The sequence below is a fragment of the Silene latifolia genome, chromosome 1 (assembly GCF_048544455.1).
Source record: "Silene latifolia isolate original U9 population chromosome 1, ASM4854445v1, whole genome shotgun sequence".
In the NCBI taxonomy this organism is placed as follows: Eukaryota; Viridiplantae; Streptophyta; class Magnoliopsida; order Caryophyllales; family Caryophyllaceae; genus Silene; species Silene latifolia.
The window spans coordinates 174,324,942-174,349,669 of NC_133526.1; the positions used below are offsets into that span (position 1 = coordinate 174,324,942).

Here is a 24,728-nt window from a genome sequence, read left to right on the forward strand (position 1 = left end):
ACCGGAATGGTACATCACTCAGACTTTCTTCCAAACTTTGCTACCAAGGACTAAGGAGATGGTAAATGCCTCCGCGGGGGGAGGATTTGATCACTTGAATGATGAAGAGGGCACGGCATTGATCAAGAAAATGGTAGATTCGGAAGCAAACTATGGTTCTAGAGGAAACATGCTAAGAAGGAATGGGAAGTTTCCTAAGGAAAACTCCTCCAACTCCGAGACAAATGCCAAGCTCGACTTACTCACAAAACAATTTGAGAAGTTTCAAAGAAATCAAGTGCACCAAGCCGCAACCTCACATGGGGCACCCATGGAGGAAGTGGCTCAAGTCTCAAGTTGTGAACTTTGTGGAGGAAGTGGTCACACATATGACTTGTGTGCCAACAATTACAACAACTTTGATGGGAACAATGTGCAAGAGGTGAATGCTTTCCAAGCATTTAACAATTTTTCCAACCGTCCACCTAGACCCTCATTCAACAACAACCAAGGATACAACCAAAACTTTGCCAACCAATTTCAAGCATATCAAGATTATAAGGGTAACCAAGGGAACCAAGGTAATCAAAACTTTTACCAAGGAAACCAAGGAAACCAAGCTAACCAAGGGTTTGGCCAAGGATTCAATCAATGGAACAACAACAATGGGTTCAATCAAGGATACAACAATAATCAAAGGTACAACCAAGGGCAAAATCAAGGGTTCAATCAAGGGTACCAAGGGAACAACCAAAATTCCAACTTTAAAGATCAAGGATATAGTTTTTCTCTTCCAATTTCCAACCAACCTTTCAACCAAGAGCCACCACCCCAAGCAAGCAATACCATGGGAGATGATAAATATGAAAACTTGGTGAAGTTGATAGGGGATTTGGCAAGTAATACCCAACAACAAATCAAGAGTCTTGAAGCTAAAATGGCTTCCCAAGCTCTCATGAATTCTCAAAAACCACCGGGTGTATTTCTAAGACAAGGGCAAAATCCAAGAGACCCTATGAAGTCAAAGGAAGTTAATGCTATCATGGTTGGAGTTGAAGAGGAAAGAGAAGAGTCATTTGATTTGCCAAGTCAAGAGGAGTTATCTTACACTACTCCCTTTTCCATGGCTATGGAAACATTCCAAGAAGTTGACCGTGAGCCCGAAAAAGAGAGCATAGAAGACTATGTGCTTGAGCAAATAATGACAATTCATGGTACAAGCTTGGATGTTGAAGTTGACCCGGGTAAGGGAGAGATGATTATGACTTCACCAACCACTATGAGTGAAGAATTTGTGCTTGAAGAAATTGTGAAATCACCAAATGTGATGGTAGAAGTTGAGAAGAGCCCGGAAGAAGAAGAGGTGGTGATGATAGAAGAACACTCTTTGGCCAAGCAAGAAGAAGTCATTTCTAGAAGAGTGGACATTAGTAGACATGAGCTTGATGCCTCAAGTGAAGAGTGCAATGTGGTCAAGTCTAAAGAAATTCCCGTCAAACTTGATGACCCCGGGAGTTTCTCAATTCCATGTACCGTTGGTGACCAAAAGGTGGATAGTGCTTTGTGTGACTTAGGGGCAAGTGTGAGTGTCATACCACTTGCCCTTGTGAAGAGGTTGAATATTTCAAGCTTAGCCCACACTTCCATTACAATCAAACTTGCCGATGGAACAATCAAATCTCCAAATGGGATTCTCAAGGATATCATGGTTCAAGTTGGTAAGCTTTCAATTCCTACCGATTTTGTTGTATTGGACATCCCTATGGGAAGACGCTCTCGTGTCATTCTTGGTAGGCCATTCTTGGCCACGGGAGGAGCCGTCATAGATGTCAAAGAGGGAAAATTGTCATTCAAAGTTGGGAAGGAAAAAGTTGAGTTCAAGCTACCACATGCTTCAAAGAAAACCGTGGTTCAAAACATGTTTGCCGTGGAAACTTTAGAACTCCATGAGAATGACGAAGATGAGAACATGGAATTCTTGATTGCTTGTGAGCCAAAAGTTGATGATGAGCCACCGGATAAGCTCCTTGAAGAAGAAGTGAATGTTAAAGATAAGTGTGGGGAAATGGGCAAGACTTGGGAAACCGAGTTCAATTCTAGCACCAATGCCCCTCCAAAATCAAAACCGGGAATTGAAAAGAAGAAGCCAAAAAGATGGAGGAAGAGATCGAAAGGAAATAGGGTATGTGACCCTAATGTTGGCAAAGAGACTAAGGAAAAGTTTGAAGAAGAAATGAAGCGAAAATGGCAAGAGATTCAAGATGCCATGAGTAAGTTGCATGCTTTGATGATGAAGAACAAGGGTTCATGTGTTGTTGATCCTTGTATTGAAGGTAGAAGGTTAGTGGGATCTCGGGATATTGATCCCGGTTGAATGAAGTCCTTGAATGAAGAGGTTTGGTGGAGTTACTTAAGAACCACCACAATGTATATATTCTCCTTCTCTTTAATTAAGTTTTTTACCGCATTTTGCATTTAGTAACATGATTCGAAAAGGAGCTAATCTAAATTAGCTCTCTTTGCATTCATATAGTGTAGCTTGCATCGTATTTAAATATTGCATATAGGTTAGATCATGCATTGCATGCTTATTTGAAAATCACTAAAAATTTGAAAAATCAAAAATCAACAAAAACATGTATTTCATTTCCGAATTTCCTCCACACATTTATTTCCATTGGAAATATGTAAATAAATAAGTGTGGGGAGGAAATTCCATCATTTTAAAAATACAAAAACATGTTATTTATTTTCAAATATTCAAAAAAAATCCAAAAACATGTTCTTTAATTTCGAAAAAATCAAAAACCACCAAAAATATGTTGTTTATTTTTCCTATTCTCTCCCTATACTTTGTTCCATTGAGGACAATGTAAATTTCAAGTGTGGGGAGGGAAATATCCACTTTATGAATATTGTCTATATTTGTTCATATCATTATATACTTGTAAATTTAAGAAAAAGCAAGAAAATGCCTAAAAATCGAAAATTTTCAAAAATTACAAAAATATTGCATTGTATATATATATGTTTGTCTAACAAGTGGCGCAGGCACATACGGGACATTTGAGGCATTAGGAGACTAGAAGACCGCTCGGTTTAATCTTTCCTATCTCTTTCTCCTTTACTATTCTTTTCCTTTATATTGTTGGATATATGGAGGAGGATGGGCTATGTTGATGAGGATGTTTCATTTTGGAACTTGGTGTGTGTTGCTTACGTGCTGCTAGGTTTAGATAATTGTTGCATGTCTATTTATGTTGCTAGTACTTAGAAATGCATTTCGTATCTTGTGAATATGTGTTTGTTGCTTTATTTACATTTTGCATCAAGTTTGTACATATTTTAAAAAAAAAAGTGGTCTAGGGAGGGATTATGATACCCCAATGATGATTTATGTCTTGACCGTGCCTTCCCCCTCCCCATGGCTCACACCTGTGTCACATGGTTAGCATATGGGAAAAAGGGCATGTCCACCAAGTTTTGGCCGCCTTGTGAGACCGAGAGGACCGTAGGCTAGATCTAGACCTCGACCTAACTACTCAAATGTGAGGATTAGAGCCTCCTAGGGTCGGTGCATTCATACCCGACCCCCACTTAGGATTGTGAGTAGGTCTCCTCGCGAGACGTGTTATGTCTAGACGCATAAGTGTGTCATTCCGTCCTTAGGCCATGATTTGCATTTCATTTTTTGTGCACAAGTTATGAAATGAAATTTGTTTCCACATGCATATGAACCTCACATAGCCAAATTGCCTTGTTTTGTCCCTTCCATTATCTCCCTTTTTGATTCACCCCCTTTGAGCCTCAACCTATTCATTTGGCAAACTCACTAAAATAGCTACATCCCATAACCACCCTTCCTTGATCAAGAATTGGTCGGTTTTGTAGTAGTGTTGTAGGAGGTGATTTGGGTCATAGTGGTGGATAGTATACATATCCACTTGGGTTGGAACTTGGTATGCATTTGGCATTGTATATAATTTAGAGGTTTTGAAAAAGAAATGAAAAACAAAATAGAAAAGTGAAAAAGTTGTGAAAAATTCAAAAAAAGAAAGAGTTGGTTGTTTTGTATATATTTGTGTTAAAACAAGAAAAAGGCAAGCAACACCCCTCCCTCATCATTAAACGGGGTAGAAAGAGCCGTTGCTAAATAAAGGAGCAAATTGATATTTTTCCAAAATGAGTCGGGTTTACACAATTTTTGCATGACTTGGGAAACCGGGTTTTTGTTAGGGTGTAGACGTTAGCATTTGTTGAAATAAGAGGAGTACTTTCAATTTTTTTCCAATTTGAGTTGGGTTTATGCAATTTTTGCATAGTTTTGGTGATCCATGCTATGTTAGGGCATAGACGTGTCTCATGTGTTGCAATAAGGAAATGGATGTGATGTGTCGACAATTCTTGATTTGAACTCCACATGTCCAAACGGTGCTTGCACCAATCCCGTTCCGTCCTACTCCTTAGCCCCATTACAACCCTTATTTCATGGCTTGCGCATTGTTACATTTTGCATCTCATTTGGACATAGGACTGTTTTACACATTAGATTGCGGACACGTTCTCACGAGTCGTAGTAGGAGAGTGTTTGGCTACTTTTTGTACAAAAACACCCATTCTTTAAATGAGTGACGAGTGAAATCCGTGAGGTTGTCGATGGTCTAAGTCCCCTTAGCCATGGGTCTCTTTTGGTTGAATCTTGCGCGTGTCATGTCATTCTTGGAGGACTAGCCTTGCTTCCCCTTTTTCCCGCCTTAGAATGTGTTTCTTTGGCTTTTGTGAACATATTTGGGTTGCTTGTGCCACGTTTAGGGAGTTGGCACCTCGTTGAGGTTTTGAGACGGTTTCACCTAACCTAGACCTTTCAATTTGAAGCAAAACCCCGCTTAGATGAGGAAAGCGGGTGACTTTTTGTGATGCATCTTATGATTGATTACGTGCTTAAATGTTGGATGTGTCAAAAGTTTTCTGCAAGCCCCCACTTGCCTTGCATCGGAATGCATACCTCATTGTGTTTCGGTGTGAGTTGAAGGGACGGAGGAGGCCCGTTAATTGCCTTTCATCGGATATTATTAGTTTATCTAGTCCTTTTATATTACGGGTCTTAGTTTAATTTAATGAGCTTACTCGAGGACGAGTAAGGTTTAAGTGTGGGGAGATTTGATGAGTAGTAATTTGTAGCATTTTACCCCTCATTTATACATTATTCCGACTCAATTTTGCGTGCTTAAACGGTTAAAAAGCTCATTTATTAACTAATTCATAATAATTAAGTGTCTTAGTCATATTTAATATTTAATCGTATTTCTATTATAATATTCGCATTGCTATTTTAATTACTAGTTTATAATAATTCGTCGTATTAATTAAGTTTAATACTTAAGTCGGTTTTTGTATATTAATAATAAAACTATTATTCATTAATGTGATATATAGGTGAAACCGGAAGTAAGGCGGAAATTGAGAGCCAAGACGAGTCAAAGTGGCGGGTCAAAGCTACAAGTCAAAGAGGAGGGAAATGAAGGTCAACGTTTGACCTTTAAATTACCGAAGTCAACACCTATTTCTTCCCTTTTGTGTTCCATCATCGTCCTCCATCTTCCACATCACCATTTCCATTTCACCATTTCACCATAACCAATCAACCATTCATCACCACCATTCATTCATCACCAATTGCTCGCATCTCCTCTGTTCACACCACGGCAGCAACAACATTACCAGCAACTTACCCGCAAACCCGTCATCACTTCATCAAGCCCAGTTCAACCCGACACCATATCATTAATCACCTTTGCTCCCTGCTTCCTTCATATCCCTGCAATTCCAATCAACAATAGCATTTTCAATTAATTCATCACGCACCAACTTCAATTCATCACCATCGAACCCGTCATCACCCTCAATTCACACACAAACCCAACTCCATTATCACCTCCGTTCAACCACGACTCCAGTTCACCATCTCCTCCATTAACAACCACCACGATACCCTCATCAATCGAGCTTCGACATCAACAACAACAATTGAAGCCCGAAAACCCGACTACACCATCATTCTCACGCTCAATTTAAACCGCATATGTGCACTATACCGGTCAACCGGCAGCCGCCCTCAAACCGGCAGGGAATACCTTAACATTTTGGTCCAATTAATTACGCACTCGCTACCGGTCAGAGCCACCGGCAGCCGGCCTACCGGCACGCAACACCCCAAATCCTCATCTCGCATAATCTACTGCTGCTCTCTACCGGTTGCCCGGCAGCCGACAGGCCGGCATAGACTACACCCCATTTAATTCAACCCCTTTCTTCAAGCTACGCGCTGCCGGCACCTCGCACCGACCGCCGGCCGGCCGGCAGGACGCCCCCTTGCTGCGTTTTGCTTTTAATCGTTTTCCCCTTTTCCTTTTTATATATTTGTGTCGTGTGTCTTATGTTTGGGAGATTAGGATTATTAGTATGAGCATTATTATTATATCAATTATTAGAATTATTATATTAATATTATTATTATTAGATTAGTATAAAAGGAAACCACCTTATAGTTTGACACACCACCAATTACACTATCTTACATTAGACTACCAAATAGAATTAGATAGAAAATTAGATTAGTCCATCCTTCTCTCTCAATATCGATATTGTAACCCTAATATTTACTCTCTCATTTTCATTCAATAAAATTGGCAATCTTTCTTTAATTATTAGTTTAATTCTTCCTTTGTTCATTCAAGTTCCTCATCTCTCATTAGTATACAATTAGTATTTTGGGTTGTATTTGAAGATTAGAAGAAATTCATTCTTCCATTATTATCCAAGATTGCTACTTTCTTCTTTGTTGGTACAATTCTCATCTTTTGTTTGCATTTACTTTCATTTGTTTACATTTCTTATGTTGTTTAATTGTTATTCATCAAAAGTATTAGTCTTTATCATGTTTGCAATGTTTACTTGTTTATTGTTGGAAATTGTTGGTAATTTCTCACCCATGAACATGAGTGAGTAGTCTTATCTAAGGTCATAGGGGGAATTTGGGTAATTAAGGGGATGAATTTGGGTTGTTAACCTTTTGAATTGGGTGATTATGTGGTTTCTACTCTTAATGCATTTGAAGTGTTTGTGGAAATGCCTCAATGAAAATTGGACATTTCATTAACATGTTTGGCTTACCTTGGTGCATTGTGCTATTAGATAGTTTTAGAAGTGCTTATAGATGAGTTTTAATGAAAGTTAGAACATCTCTTTGATGCATTCGATCCGTCTTGGTGCTCATGCTATTGGGTAGTCTCTATGCTTAATTTGTAGCTAGTTCATCTCGATCAAGTGACAACTTATTGAGGAGCTTAAGGTGACTAAGAAACTAGTCTTAAACCCTTGACCACCATTATTACCCTTTTCTTGTTAGACCTTGTTTCTCCCCCTAATTGCCCTTTGTGAACCCAAAGACCTTAGCCTTCCATCAATTGAATACAATCCCTTTTAGTTTAATTTAACTTGTTTGCATCTTAGTTTTAGATAAATCAACATCTTATTTTGTTTGGCTAAACTAAAGACTTAAACAAACCAAGTATCTAACCCCCGCCATCTTCGTGTTCGACACCCGAATAAATACTACTTTTATTTGGTTTTATAAATTGTTTTTGATTGGGAAGTGACGGCAAAATCCCCTATATCAATCTCACATCCAACGAAAACTCAAAAAATAATCCTCTCAATATTGCAAGGCAATTAGAGGATTCATTCTAGCACAAGGGCATTTCTCGGACGATCTTGGGTGCATCATTTAGGAGGAGATCTACTTTGATCTCTCATTGCCAATTTGCACTAGGACCGAAGGTTATTCCTTGATCTTTATCGTTTCATTGTTGTTTTCGTTTATGACAATAAATTGCATATAAAATTTGCGTTATAATCCTATAATTAAAGAGTTTTATACGGATATTACCCTTCAATGAATTCACTCGATCGAGCATTTTTCTCAGCAATTTCACTTGATTGAGGACTTTCCTCTACTCGATCGAATTCTTCCAAATCAGCTTTAATTGATCGGCCAACAGTTTCACTCGATCGAGTAATATTCCCAACAATTCTACTCGATCGACCACCGAAAATTAGTCGATCGAGTATTTTCCTCGGATTCAGCATGGTTTCGTCCAATGACGACTGTTCATGGCCTGCAACAGTATTCTCCGGGTCTGATATGTCCTCATCAGTAGACATTTTGGGTCCTTCATAGGAAAGACCGCTTCGCAAATTTATCAGATTAATCGTCTCATGTTGGTTCTTATCGGGTTGAGACGGTAAGTGACTCGGCTTCCTCGAAGATTGGTTAGCAGTGAGTTGAGCTATCTGGGACTCGAGTGACTTGATCGACGCATCTTTTTGTTGTTCACTCCTTTGCAATTGGACAGTCAACGATTGTATCATTGACTTCAACTCAGTCATGTCACTTACCCCACTAGAAGAAGTTCCTTGATTAGGCGGTGGAAAGGACGGAGGCTTTTGAAAACCTTGTTGAGCTTTATGAGGAGGAATATAAGGTTGTTGCTGTTGCGGTGGAGGTGTAGGATTCAACACATTCTGACTAGCCCATCTTAAATTACGATGGACTCCACTCTAATTGTTATAGTAAGAGCATCGTTGCCCATATTGCTGAAAGGCAAGAACTTGCTCCTTCTGAGTTAGACAGTCAACAGCAGTGTGACCGTCATTAATACCGCACCTCTCACATGTAATGATTTCTTATCTAGTCAACAAGTGAACCGTCTATTGATCACCAGCATTCTGCATCTCCAACTTATCGAAACCGGTATTCATGGCTTCAAGCTGAGCCACAACTGCATTATCAACAGAATTAACTGTCCGAATACCATCTCTCGAGTTCCCATACTTAGCACAATAAGTGGCCATCTCCTGTATGATTCCCCATCCCTTGTCATCATCATTATTCTTCTGAAATCGCCCATTTGATGAGGCGTCCAAAATAGCACGGTGGTCGTCATACAACCCATTATAGAACTGGTTGCATAAGAACCACTGATCGAAACCATGATGAGGAAGAGACCGCACCAACTTCTTAAACCAGCACCAAGCTTCATAAAAATTCTCATCTGGTGCCTGCTTGAAACTTGTAATTTTTCCTCTCAGCTGATTAGTTCGTTGTGGAGGAAAGTACCTTTTATAAAAGGCAAGGGCCAGAGTCTCCCCGTTGGTGATCCCGGCTGCCTCTCTATCAAGATCAGTGAGCCACTCTCGGGCTCCATCGGTCAAACAAAAAGGAAATAGGACCTCCTTAATCTTGTCCTAAGTCACTCCCTTAGTAGCGGGAATGGTTAAGCAATAGTTAGTGAAAACTTCCATATGTTTACGCGGATCTTCACCCGCCACACCTCGGAACAGGTTCCGTTCGACCAGATTGATATAGGACGGCCGAATGTCGAATGTATTTCCATCCTCGGTCGAAAGCTTGACACCTTTAGGGATTGAAGCAGCTGTACATGTGGGCTTTGAGTGACTCACAATGTTAGGCATTTTCACTGGACTGGCGGCAGAAATAGAAGTATCTTCTTCACAAGACGGGTCTTATGTAAATAGAAAATGTTCTAGCTCGGGTTCAAAATTACTCAAGGCTTCCTTTTGAATCTTTCTCTGTAGTCTTTGTCTATAATGAAAGGTCCGTTCGGGTTCAGGATCAGCGGGAACTAACTCCGACCTGTTAGACCTGGGCATAAACAACACTGGAGAAAATAAATAAGAACTGTCTCAAGGAATTAAAAATTCCCTGATACCGAGAGACAAACGAAAAAAAACAGACAAATAGGCTAATTGCCTCCCCGGCAACGGCGCCAAAATTTGATACGGTCGTCAGGTACCAAAAATAATTACCTAAATACAACTAACAGAAGCTAGCGGTAAGTAAGGTCGATCTCCACAGGGAGGCTAAGTATCTATCTGCTAAGTACGTATGTCGGATCACAATTGGGGGTTTTAAATTTGTTTTCTATACTTCTGAAGATATAAGGCAAGAGAAGTAAAGATAAGAGCAATAAAGGTAAGAAAAAGCTAAGTTGTGATCAGATAAGGAGAAATATGTCAGGATTTCGGTTCACCATGGCAGGTCACTAACTCAGTCATAAACAGTCTAGACAATCTACTGTGAGAAGGGCAAGGAAAAGGTCCTTCCGGTCCGCTATCCACCCTAGATTACAACTAACTGAACTTCCGTCCTCATTAGGGTAGTCTATTGTTCATAGCAGGTCTGTTCACTCCAATATTCCGATCTAGGAACGAATTTAACCAGATTAAAGTTATTTAGAAGCGTGCACTCAACTAAACGTATTACAGTTATATTACTATGGTCACAGGTTCTCACAATCAATCGTCTAGCCTATGTACAACATCGTCACTTTACTACCATGGCTCCCCTAATCCTAACATAGAAGGGTTTAGCTACTCATGCTATCAGATTTAACAATAATAGCCATGAATATGCTAAGAGACATGATAAAGAGAGTAAGTCCTGTTCTTTTGGACTTAAAGTCACTTAATGTAAGTTTACTTCAGATCCTACAAGTTCAGTTCAGTTCAGATTAGATCCTATAAGATCAATTCAGATCCTATAAGTTCAATTCAGCTCAGATCTTATAAGTTCAGTTCAGTTCAGATTCTATAAGTTCAGATCAGTTCAGTTCAGATCATATAAGTTCAGTTCAGACCCTATAAGTTCAGATCCAATAAATTCACTTTAGAAAAGTTATATAGAGAGTATTATTTTTAAACCGATGCAAAACAATTTGACATTATTAATTATTCAATACATATATACATTATTATTTTTAAAACAAAATTATCACTCTTCTCATTATTTTTTATCGTAATGTAACCGTAGTATAATGTATGAACAAACTAATATATATATAAAGCAGAAAAATGCTATTATCTTACCTTATGTTTTAGAGTATATTTTCTTATCAGTGTTCTCTCTTGGCTGCCCACTAATTTCTTGTAAATTTTTTGTTTAATCTCAATAAAAGTTTGCGGTTGTTTTATAATAATAATAATAATAATAATAATAGTAATAATAGTAATAATAATAATAATAATAATAATAATAATAATAATAATAATAATAATAATAATAATAATAATAATAATAATAATAATAATAATTAATAATAATAATAATAATAATAATAATAATATTTAAGTTAAATTAATTTAAGTTAATTTAAATTCGGATCGTGTAAGTTGATTCGAGATCCCGTAAGTTGATTCGATTCCTATAAGTTGATTCGATTCGAGATCCTATAAGTTGATTCGAGATCCAATAAGTTCAGTTCATATAAGATCCTATAAGTTCAGTTCAGTTCAGATCCTATAACTTCAGTTCAGTTCAGTTCAGATCCTATAGTTTCAGTTCAATTCAGATCAGATCTGTTTCAGTCCAAAAGAACAGGGCCTAAAAGAATGAGTTGTATACTAGAAATAACAACAATGGCAATTAAAAGACAACAAAATAAAGAAGAACAATAATTAAAGCAAGCAAAAGATTAGATTATGGTTAAGAGAAAGAGAGATTACAAAAGAGCGAATCCGGCGTAAGAACAAGTAGCAGCAATGATTAAGAGTAAAGTTTCAGATCTAAAGTATAATTAAGAGAGTCAAAAGAAGTGTAAAACGTAATTATGACCTAATGACGACTTCCCTTATATAGGTGTAGACACCTCAAAATGTCTACCTAACTTTACGGGTACCCGATGATGAGGCTCAAATTTAATGACTAAATGAAAAATGACAATGTTATAATTATCGGCTCTTTACGCTTATTTCCCCATAAATTACTCAAAATGACATAAAACCATCTTAAAGCCTTCCATTAAATTTAATTTCACTTTGACAATTATATTTTCAAGCTATAGAGTAATGGTCGTCAAATGGTATATTATCTGCCTAAAATGGACCCAAGTGATATTATAGTGGTCGTAAATATAATTGTTAACTCGGATTTATATATTAATTAATAATAAAAATTGGTCCAAGAAGTTAAGGCAAACCACCGTATTATCATATATTGCGTAACTAAAGCCCACTTAATGACACTGTCATTAGCAAGCACGTGAGAATCAACCAGCATACTATTTAAACCTACTAAAAATTTGATTCCTTATCATATTGGAGGAATAGTGTGAATTGGGCAATAGAATTTGCATGCGAGAAAAATAAGAATGCAAGGAGTACGTATAAACCGAAAGAAGGGATTGATATTCACAAACTAAATTCTATCATTCCCAAATTCTATTTCCTTACCAACTCCATTCATCCAAGTTAATAAAAATACCACTGCCAATACACGGTAAAAGGGAACAGGCGGACATAAAATAAATCGTCTGAGGGAACACACAATTCCACGGAAGGAGGACATTCATGCACAAATACCGTCACATATCAAAAACCAAATTCAATACCTTTACAAATCAAACCGTCTCAAATATAAACTATCTCAATTTCAAATCAACTCATTTACATTAAGTTGTCCCAGTTCCATATAAGCGCATAAGAGCCGTTAATTTATGACAAAGTCAAAATTCATTAATAGTCAACATCCACATAGGCCTGAGGGTACCAAATCAATTAAGTTTTCTTTACTCTTTTATTTCATCTTTTATTTATTTTCTCTATTTTATTGTCTTTTTTGTATAATTGTACCTAAACTAACCTCGTCACTTGTCTTGTAAATAATGTTATAAATTTATTGTTTCTAACTTTCTTTTGTTTGCCTTTTTATCGTCAAATATATAATATTACAAATAAATAGTAGAGGTCGTTAGTTTGATGGGCGGTCCGGGTGCCTAACCTTCCCTGACCGTACCTTTACCCCCGAATCCGCAATCTTTGGTTCAGGTCGAAGTGACGGATCCGCAATCTTTGGTTCAGGCCGAAGTGACGGATCAGTTCCCATTCCAGGGATCAAAAGGGGCATTTTCCGTTAAAATAATTTTTGTATGTTTTTTTATAAAACCTACTGGCGACTCCTATTATTTTACTAATTTTAAAATTGAGAATTTTCAGGAATCTCATAATGGCGACACCGCTAGGGACTTATTAAGCGTGTAAGACTTGAAGTTTATTTATGATATTATGTATTTGACTATTAATTTTCTTTCGTTTTGAAAGGAATCCGAACACTATCTCCTAACATAACTGGTGCTTCAAATTTTATTGTTAATTAAGTGCATAGATGTTTGTAGAGGTCAATTCGCTTTCTTAATTTATCTGATTATCAATGATGATTTCCCTGCTTCGTAACTCCACATGCATCTTGATTTATAAAATAAATATTGAACATTAAGATATTCCACATGCATCTCATAATCTCCTGATTGTTCATGTGGAATATTTTGTTTTCATATTGCTTTTTACTCTCTATCTCGTATATATATAAAAAAAAAGGTGTGGGATCCCCGTCAGCCAATATCACGCCATTTAAGCTACCCTATTCACCCTCGGTAAAGTATGTTTTATACTTAGAAGGTCCATTCGACCGACTAGGCCTTACACGTATTTTCCACCTCATGACGTCGCGTTTTGGCAGCTCGTCTGGTCCATATGACTTGGGGAGCACAAAGGCGAGAGATACCCTCGGGTATTTTAATGTTGTAAGTACCCAATTGCCAACCATAAACCTAACCATAGATCCCGTAGAACCTTTGTTAGGTTGTATTATGTGTCCTGTTTGTTGATAATTTTTGACATAATCTTACTCTTAATAAATTAACCTAGAAAAAAAAAATTATGATAAATAGAATTTGTTCTAGACGTGGGTTAACAGGGATAGCTAGTATTCATTGTCTGTGTACTCACGTACGTACGTACAGCCATAAATTAGCCTAAGCGTGCATTTGCAATTACGTCCTCATAATAGTAGCGCCCAGCATGATCACCACATTTCTTTGTCTGTTTCCATTAGATCTCGTATCATCATGAACCATTACACTTAGGAAGGCATCGTAGGACATTAGTATATCCATTCATTAGCTTACCAGGTTTTGCATCTTGGTAGTTCACAGGTTAGTCCGTGTGTCAGTCCATCAATGAGTCAGCTGTCAGAGTCGATGTGTCAGTCCTGCACATATAACATGAAAAAAACACATTATCAGTAGTTGCATTCAGTCCATTTCAATGTTAGATAAATAGAGCATGCATCCTAGGAAAATAGACGTATGCATTCAACATATTAAGTTCCATTCTTAGGCAAGGTCTCATATAGAGCATGCATCACATCATATCTCATGTCTAGGCAGTAACAGCATTCGCATATGCCACCATTCCTATGCAGCAATCGGCATTAGTCCAGTACTGAGCATGTAAAAAAAATATAGGTACTCGCATTCAAGTCTTAGCTAGCCTTAGATGCGTGCTTATTCAAACATTACTCCATTCTAGTCATATCTGTTATAAAAGAAATAAAATCGTTTTCTAAAAGCTAAGATGTCATGATCCGGGGTAGGGAGGAGTAAACGAGACCCTAATTTTAATAGCCACTCTAGCTTGGGAACAAAAGAAGGGTACAGGAAGACTAGACAATACCAACTCACGCTTAATTTTCACGCTTTGTATGGAGTATTTAACAAGAATTTTGCATGTGGTGACTCAGAAGCCAGAGTTCAAATTCCACCCATTATGTAGAGCACTTAAGTTGAGCCACTTATGTTTTGCAGATGACCTGCTCTTGTTTAGTATTGGTGATGAAGCTTCCATTTTGATTCTGTTGAAAGCATTCACTACTTTTCAGTTGCATCTGGTTTGGAAATTAATAAGGAAAAGTCAGATATATACTTTAATGGTGTTCAGTTGGGGGTCAAGCATAATATTCTTGGTATGTCTGGGTTTCAGGAAGGGACATTCCCATTTAGATATTTAGGGATACCAATTTCCCATAAGAGGATCTCAGTAGGTGATTGCAGCAGATTGGTGGAGAGGATGGTGAGTAGGATAAGAGGATGGGGAGCTTATAAGTTGAGTTATGCTGGTAGATATACTCTTGTTCAAAGTGTGCTTTCCCAACTGCATACATATTGGGCTCGAATTTTCATTATTCTCATAATTGTTATCAATAAGTTAATGGGCGTTTGCAGGAATTTCTTGTGGTTTGGTTCTGAGGAGTTTCTAAAGTTCCTCCTGTTTCATGGGATAAAATTTGTCACGATAAGAAATCAGGTTGTTTGGGTGTGATTAATAGTAGAATTTAGAATCAAGCGATGATTGGTAAGTATTGTTGGCGGATTGTAAGCAAAGCTGGCCACTTATGGATTAAATGGGTCAATCATATCTATATTAAAGGCCAAGACTGGTTTGATTATGTTCCTACTAATAATTCTAGTTGGGCTTGGAGAGTAATCTGTAAAGTGAAAGAGCAGTTGAAGGCTGGTTATGTTCAGAATGTCTGGTGCTCTAAGGCTGGTAAATACTGTACTGCCAATGGCTATGATTGGTCGATGGGACAAAATATCAGAGTCCCATGGTATCCCATTGTCTGAAGTTCTCTCAATTTGCCTAAAGCTTCTTTTATTGCTTGGTTATATATGTAACAACGACTTCTGACCAAAGACAGGCTATGTCACTTTAGCCTGAATATAAATCCCTTATGTGATCTCTTCCTGGTCCATTATGAAGATCATGATTATCTTTTTTTCCAATGAAACTTTAGCAAGGCGTTCTTGCAGAGTGTTAATGACTGGTTGGGAATGCAAATTCCTGAAACTCAATCTGTTCAATGGTGTTTACAGTTACGCAGTAGATCCCTTCTAAAGAAGTAGGTTATTTGGTGTGTCCTTTGTGACCTCATTTAAAGAATTTGGCTAGCTCGTAATGTTTGCAGGGTGGATGCCTATACTCCTCATCCTTTTGTCATTCTGCGGGTGATTCAGGGAGACATTTCTGCTAGAATTAAAACTAGAGTTTCAACAGTAAAGCATAGGGGTTCTCTAAATTGGCTGAAAGATCTTAGTTTGATTTAACTATTGGAGTTTGTATTGGTAGGCAGTTGATGATGGTGTAGCCTTTAGGCTATTAGTGGTTGTTTAGTGTCGCACTTTATTGTTTCATTAATACAAGTTTTAACATTCCACCAAAAAAAAAAAAATACCAACTCACATGTAGTTTCTATCAAAATTTGATTAAATTAGGACCATCCAAGTCCTTTCTCACTTGCATATATATATATATATACATATATATATACATATATATATATAGTGTCAAGTTCTTCTAAGTCCCTTTTTTTTTTTGAGTCCATAAGTCCCTCCCACAACCCTTGGATCATGCATGGTGAAAGGTTGAGATTGAAAGCAAAAAACACACTTAACACTAATTAATTCACTTCTCTCTCTAGTTTTAATTATACATTCACTAATTCATTATCATTCACAATTAACACCATATTTTGTCTTATACTTCAAAGTTTATGAAAATTTTGTTAACATTTTTCCTGTTTCGGTTTTTTTTTTCGTTTTTTTTTTTTTTTTCGAGACAAGTTTTTATTTGTTTTTTTTTTTTTCGTTTTTTTTTTTCGAGACAAGTTTTCGACATTTTAGGATTTTACGAGTGTAATTCTAACGGCAAAAAGTGTAATTTTAAGAAATATTTTCGAGAATTTAGCGTTTTACAAGTTTAACTTCAATCTTTTCCGAGTGATTTTAACGAATAATATTTTGAATTTTTGTAATTTTATCACAAGTTATTGTAATTTAGCATTTTACGAGTGTTATTTTAATGACAAAAAGTGTTATTTTAGTCCAGATAAGTGTAATTTCAGTCCAATGAGATTGTTATTTTTAGTCAAGGAGAATGTAATTTTAGTCCAGAAAAGTGTAATTTTAGTCCAGAAAAGTATAATTTCAGTCCACTGAGAATGTAATTTTAGTCCATTGAGAGTGTAACATTAGTCCAATGAGAATATGAGAATATGACCAAGTCCATTGAGAGTGTAACATTAGTCCAATAGAGGTAAGTGTAATTCTAACAGAAAAAAGTGTAATTCTAACAACAAAAAGTGTAATTCTAACAACAAAATGTGTAATTTTAGCCGAAAAAAGTGTAATTTTAATGAAGAAAAGTGTGATTCTAACGAAAAAAGTGTAATTCTAACAACAAAAAGTGTAATTTTAACAGAAAAAAATGTAATTTTAATGAAGAAAAGTGTAATTCTAACAGAAAAAAGTGTAATTCTAACAACAAAAAGTGTAATTTTAACAGAAAAAAGTGTAATTTTAATGAAGAAAAAGTGTAATTCTAACAGAAAAAAGTGTAATTCTAACAACAAAAAGTGTAATTTTAACAGAAAAAAATGTAATTTTAATGAAGAAAAGTGTAATTCTAACAGAAAAAAGTGTAATTTTAATGAAGAAAAGTGTAATTCTAACCACAACAAAAAGTGTAATTTTAGCAGAAAAAGTGTAATTTTAGCCGAAAAAAGTGTTATTCTAGCAGAAAAAAGTATAATTTTAACAGAAAAATGTATAATTTCATAAAATTATTTAAATCTTTCTCCTCATTTTATAGAACTAATAATTAAAATCAAAATTATATGGCTAATGTCATAACTTTTCGTGTAGACTTGTAAATCAAAATTATACGACTAATTTTTAAATATAAAAAAATAGCATTATTTTCAGATATGATATTTTATATCAAGATACATGGCATTGCCATCTTTTGAGTCGTTGACATGGCCCATGTTCATCAACTTTAGCATATCCAAGCAGTTGTAAACATTGATCCCATTCACTCATCAAGATACTTACTCGTATAAAACAAAACAAAAAAAACAAAAGATATTTTGTTTATGTTTAAACAAATGAAGTCACTGCCAACCACCATAATCCCAATTTTTTTTTTTTAAAAAAAATACAAAAATGGGAAGAAGATAAGGCGGCAGCCTTGGTAGAGGAGGAGACCCAACCACCGCAGCCACCACTACCACAAGCAACAACCAGCAATAACAACTACACGCGCCTCACGAAACCCATTCAGATCTGGTGTTTTTGGTGTTGTTGCCGAGGATGTTGTTGGTGGTTGTTGATGGCGATGTTGGAGGACCCAATAAATGTGGTTGGTGGTGTTGTGGTCGACATACATGGTGGTTGGTCATGGGTTGGCTAATGGTGGTTGTGGGGCCGCAGCGGAAATGAGGGAGGGGAGGAAGAGAAGGTGTCGGGAAGTGAGTCGTGGGTTGGCTAGTGGTGGTGTCGGGTCGTGGATTTGGTTTTTTAAGGTTGCTGGTGGTGGTGGTGATAGTGGTAGGTGGGTTAAGGTGCGGTGTTGTGAGAGGGGCAGCAGGTGGTCATGGCAGTGGGTGTTGGTCAGGGAGGAAGAGAGGAGCGGTATCGGATTTGTGGGTGTTGATGGTGGTGGGTGGTGCGTGGTTTTGAAAAAAGTGGGGGAAATTTTTTGATTTTTTTGTGGGTATGCGGTGGTGGTGGTGGTGGGTTAGCGGCGGCGGGAAGGGAAACAGTGGCAGCGGGGTGGGAGGTGGTGGTTGCCGGTGGGTTGGGTTGGAGAGAAAAGGGGGGGAAATTTTTTGATTTTTTGGTTTTTGAATTTTTTTGGTTTTTGAGAGATGAGAGGTTTTGAGCTAAAATATGAGAGAATTGTGTAGATGAGAGATAAGTTAGGTGGGAGGAAAATGTATATATATTGAATTAGTGATTAATTAGAATTAATTAGTATGGGTAGTGAGAGAGTGGTTTAATTAGCTTTAATCTCCTTTTTTCTTGTGTAAATCTCAGCCATCCTTTTCCCTCATCCAAGGGCTCTAAGGAGAACTCATGGACTCAAAAGTAAGAGGTGGACTTACTTGATCTTATTACTATATATATATATATATATATATATATATATATATATATATATATATATATATATATATATATATAACTAAAAGTAAGAACAAACATGTCAATAGAAAAAAAAAAGTCACTCTTATAGTCATGTAATCTCATACGAGTGTTCCTGATATAACCTAAAAAAAAAAAACACTAGTTTACATAAGTGTCTAATTAAGATAGGACCATCCTAGTCCTTTTTTAGTTGCATAAAAAAATGAAACAAAGAGCATATGTCATTTTTATTAGCCACTTGTTCTACTTTTTACCCTTAACTAGTATAATAGACTTGAAATACTTTTGGACGTATCTTTTTAGTGTAAGATCAGTCGACCACTTAGAGTCAGCCTAAACAAGAGCGTGCACTAGACCATCTTTTCCATCTCTGTGGTGTGATAATTCCTTGATCGCCGTGTCTCTAACTAGGTGACCTATAGGTTTGGAGATTCCATCTTTCTACTTGATTCGTTAATTTTCCATACTTCATGTGACTACTAGTTTAAATGAGCACAACTCTCTATTTATCAAATTTGTCGATTTCTCATATCTAAAATGACCACTAAATGAACACAAACTCATATGATCGACCATTTTATTAACAAATATTGTCATCCATTTCCATTGAGGCTAGAAAACTAGCCCAAAAATATTCAAACCAGATTCTCAGTACACCCGTGTTCAAACATACCAAATAAGACACGGGAGCGCGCACTCCGTGTTATTTTATAGGTGACCATTATTCCCTTATAATGAACTTAAGATGTGAGTCTAAGTACCTATGCAAGCTCAAATATATCCATATCCAGTTTCAAGACTCTCAAATATTCAAAGAGAAAAATTATGATCTCAAATAGATACAACTCCAGTGTCAAAAGACTCAAAATTCACAAGGAAACAAAAATTCCAGTCAAATTTGCAATCAACTCCAATGTCAAAAGTCTCAAAAAATTCACAAGACAAAAAAATTCCAGCCAAAGTTGCAGTGTCAAAAATCTCAAAAATTCACAAGACAAAAAAGTTCCAGTAAAAAAGACAAAAAAAAAACAACAGTCAATGATGCAATTAAAATTGCAGAGTAGTCATTTTGCATTTCTCAGATGAGTCAATCCACAGTTACATTGTCTCCAATCCTCTTGGGACGATCCTTTCATTCATTTAGGTGAGTGAGAGAGGCACACAGGTCTCCAGTGTCTTCTAACACCATAGAACCTTCTACTCCATTCCATTTATCACCCTCATTTAGCATCTAAGACTTTGGGGGATGTACACTACACTTATACGGTCACAAAAGTATTTTGTTTCTATGCTATTAGTTTTGGGTAATTAGTCGAGCTTGTTAATATAAAGAAGACAAAACTCATTTTACAATATAAATCTCAAATTCCAAGGTGAGGAAAAAATTCACAGGTAAAAAAAAAAGTGGCACAACCACGACCCACACTAGGTCGAAAACAATAAAAAAAAAAAAGAGGAAAAATAGGTGCACGTGTGTGAATGACACAGATGTAACATGGGGACAACCACGACCCACACTAGGTCGGAAAAATAAAAGAAAAGGAAAAAAAGGGAAAAAAGGAATAGGGAAAACGGATGTGTTGTACGACACTAAGAAAACACTCACCTGAAAACAAACAGGGGGCTACCACAACGAGCAACCTCTGCAGGATTGCGTCAAGGATATCTAAACAGAGAAGAGTTTCAGGCAAAACCAAGGGCCTAAGAGAAAAGTCGTTATGCATGTGTTAAGAATTTAGAAGACAATTGTGACCAATAATTTTGTAAGGACTTACAATTTGGTAACAATTCAATAGGCACAACACCTAAGCAGCTACGACTAGAGTACTATGTCCCTTGCCCAGATCATGCTCAATAGCACGTTTTCAAATTAACAGGACTAGAAATGAGATGTGTCATGTGTCTGTGGTCTATTTTAGGAAAAGAATGCATTGTCAATTAGCTAGTGTTTGCCTCCATTGTCGTAAGTACATTAGCATCTTGCATCATTAGCATCATAAGCATTTTTTCCATTATCAGCATACAATACTTGCGTCATACAGTATATCATAAATTATTTGCATTAATGTCGCAATTGCGCTAACAGTTCAGTCCTATTATCAAGCACACAACTTGATCCGTGAGACCGGTAAAATTATCAGTTCAATCATGTTATCAAGGATACGACTTGGCCAGTAAAGATGCAAAACGATTAAAAAAGCATGAATTTGAAATTAGTCAATAAAGAGACGGAAATACTTACGACCTGATCAGGAGCTTGAACGCAAGATTGGTAATCTGGTCAAGAATCACAAAATCCGACGAAGTTCCTTCAACAGTCGCTCGTCGTCAATCAGCTAGGACAATGGCTACGGCGGCCTCGTTTGCACTGATCCCTGAAAACGATTGAATGAGGTTTTAATACTCTGAGCTGAATAGGTGGATCAAGAAAAAAAAAAGGCAAGAATTTAAAGAGATCAATCGATAAAGGAAGCACTTACTTCGACCGTGCTCCTTCATCAGTCATCCGGTCGCTAATCGGGGCTCAAATTGTGGCACACCTCTGCTTATTTCACTCTATCTCAGGAGCTACCGAAATCGACAATCGCTAGTGCTCTTTCATCAGTTGACTCGTCGTCATTCTATTGCTTAGACGATGGCTACAATGGCACAGCTTCTGTCGATCGTATCCCATATCAGAATAATATATTTGAGCAATCATTTAAAGAGTATAAATTCCAAATCAATCGACAAAAAAAGGAAGCACTTACCTCGACGGGACTCTTTCATTAGTCATCCGGTCGCTAATCGGGGCTCAAGTGGCGGCACAAAACCGTTGATCTCATCCCATATCAGGAGCCAGCAGTCTTGACGACGCTCCGCTGTCAGTTGCCTCTTCACCACTCCGGAGTTGGAACGATGGGGACGGTACAACTACAAGAGTGATTCCATTCCGTTCCATATTAGAAGAGTATGATTGATTGAAGCTTTCTTTAACAAAACTGAAAAAATCGATCCAGAAGCAAAATAATGGTTGATTGAGGTTTCAATTTTGTGAGCAATAATGAACTGATTAGAAAATCAAAAATCAAGATGACAATTTGGGTGTAGGATAATTCCAGAAGAAGCAAAATAAGATTTCCTTGACTTGATAAGACTTTCACGTGACAAATCAAAGTAATTGGCCCACCTCAATTTCTCAACCCCTTTTTTAAATCAAGTGTGTCTAACTTACTCGGTTTTAAACCCGCTCTTGTAAAATAAAATTTTACACCTCTCTACTTTTGCGAAATAAAATTTTGCAATCAACCAGCCCATTTTGTGAAATAAAATTTTACGATTTTCAAATCTATCCTTTTTGCGAAATAAAATTTTGCAATCCTTTGGTTGGCAGGCCTGACATGCATCTGAGTTCTTACAATAAAATTTTCTGAACTTTTCCTTTTGCGAAATAAAATTTTGCAATTTTCAAATCCTTTGGTCGGCAGGCCCTGACATGCACTTGAGTTCTTAAAATAAAATTTTGCGAACTTGCCTTTTTGCGAAATAAAACTTTGCAAATCCTAGTTTGTAAAATCAGATTTTATATTCTAATCCCTTTTCAAAATAAAAGTTTGAATTCCTCAGTCGGCGGGCCCTGACACGCATCCGAGCTTGTGAAATCAGATTTTTGCAGGTTCACCCTTAAGTGAAACAAAGTTTCACTCTACCAGATCCAGACTAACCAAACCAAGTTTGGCTACACCAAATTCCAGACTAGCTAAACAAAGTTTAGCTATATAGATTCCAGACCAGCAGCAAAACAAAGTTTTGCTTTACCAGACTCCAGAACAGCTAAACAAAGTTTGGCTTTACCAGTTTCCAGATTGGTGAAACAAAGTTTTACCAGCTCCATTCCAGATTGACAAAATAAAGTTTTGTCATGCCAGTACCGGACAAGCTAAACAAAGTTTAGCTATACCAGTTCCAGACCAGTGAAACAAAGTTTCACTATGCCAGTTTCAAACCAACGAAACAAAGTTTCGTTGCACCCGTTCCAGCTTCATTTCAGATTAGTAAAACAAAGTTTTGCTAAGCCAGCTCCAATTTCCAGCTACTCCAGACAGGTAAATAAGAGGCCCAGGTACGTTTCTTATCCTTTGTCCCGACCGGACTACTTTGACCTTGGTCTTACTCAGACTCGGTAAAAGTGGGGGCTTCTGTAGACACCTCAAAATGTCTACCTAGCTTTACGGTTACCCGATGATGAGGCTCAAATTTAATGACTAAACGAAAAATGATAATGTTATAATTATCGGCTCTTTACGCTTATTTCCCCATAAATTACTCAAAATGACATAAAACCATCTTAAAGCCTTCTATTTCATTTAATTTCAATTTGACAATTATATTTTCAAGCTACAGAGTAATGGTCGTCAAATGGTATATCATCCGCCTAAAACGGATCCAAGTGATATTATAGTGGTCGTAAATATAATTGTTAAGTCGGATATATATATTAATTAATAATAAAAATTGGTCCAAGAAGTTAAGGCAAACCACCGTATTATCATATATTGCGTAACTAAAGCCCACTTAATGACAATGTCATTAGCAAGCACGTGAGAATCAACCAGCATACTACTTAAACCTACTAAAAATTTGATTCCTTATCATATTGGAGGAATAGTGTGAATTAGGCACTAGAATTTGCATGCGAGAAAAATAAGAATGCAAGGAGTACGGATAAACCGAAAGAAGGGATTGATATTCACAAGCTAAATTCTATCTTTCCCAAATTCTATTTCCCTACCAACTCCATTCATCCAAGTTAATATAAATACCACTGCCAATACACGGTAAAAGGGAACATACAGACATAAAATAAATCGTCTGAGGGAACACACAATTCCACGGAAGGAGGACATTCATGCACAAATACCGTCACATATCAAAAACCAAATTCAATACCTTTACAAATCAAACCGTCTCAAATATAAACTATCTCAATTTCAAATCAAATCATTTACATTAAGTTGTCCCAGTTCCATATAAGCGCATAAGAGCCGTTAATTTATGACAAAGTCGAAATTCATTAATAGTCAACATCCACATAGGCCTGAGGATACCAAATCAATTAAGTTTTCTTTACTCTTTTATTTCATCTTTTATTTATTTTCTCTATTTTATTGTCTTTTTTGTATAATTGTACATAAACTAACCTCGTCACTTGTCTTGTAAATAATTGTATAAAATTTATTGTTTCTAACTTTCTTTTGTTTGTCTTTTTATCGTCAAATATATAATATTACAAATAAATAGTAGAGGCCGTTAGTTTGATGGGCGGTCCGGGTGCCTAACACCTTCTCTGACCGTACCTTTACCCCCGAATCCGCAATCGTTGTGATCGGAGCCATTTGGTGTTCACAATTAAGCATATGTGGTCGTTGGTCAATGGTCGATACAAAACACAATTTATACTTCACAAACAACTCTACAATTAGTAAAGAGGCAAGTAAAGGTCGGATCCCAAGGGACGGGTATTGAAATGAAGATTCTATTGTAACTAGTGGTGTCTAGGGGTGTCACAAATTGGGTTGATGTAGAAGGTTACTAAACTAAAATAGCAATGAAAATAAACTAACAAGGTAAATGAAATAAGGGTGTAAACAATTGATTAAAAGCACTAGGGTGTCATGGGTTCATAGGGGAATCATGGGATATGATCATACAAACATGTTCTCAAATTATGAGCGAGCAATTATTGTTGTGATGGATTGAGTTGGGTTATATCTTACAATCCTAGGAAAGTTTGGGTCCCGGAGCCGAATCTCTTGGATTGTACAACACCTACAAGTCGACTTAATCTTCCCTACTTAACACATGCATGGT

At 36.9% G+C, this 24,728-nt stretch overlaps 1 long non-coding RNA gene across 5 annotated transcripts; it reads right to left on the reverse strand.

Moving 5' to 3' along the window:
* Window positions 1-13,229: 13,229 nt before the first annotated feature.
* On the reverse strand, window positions 13,230-22,034 carry LOC141612231 (uncharacterized). Of its 5 annotated transcripts, none has more exons than XR_012529028.1 (5): window positions 21,629-22,034; window positions 21,359-21,534; window positions 20,485-21,253; window positions 14,577-14,779; window positions 13,230-14,104 (listed from the first exon to the last, which is right to left on the reverse strand). It is a non-coding gene; the product is annotated as an uncharacterized LOC141612231 (long non-coding RNA). The 5 variants fall into 5 exon arrangements; XR_012529022.1 differs by having other exon boundaries at window positions 14,569-14,779; XR_012529030.1 differs by lacking the exon at window positions 14,577-14,779 and having other exon boundaries at window positions 13,233-14,104; window positions 20,485-20,579; window positions 21,124-21,253.
* Between the last annotated feature and the right edge of the window lie 2,694 nt (window positions 22,035-24,728).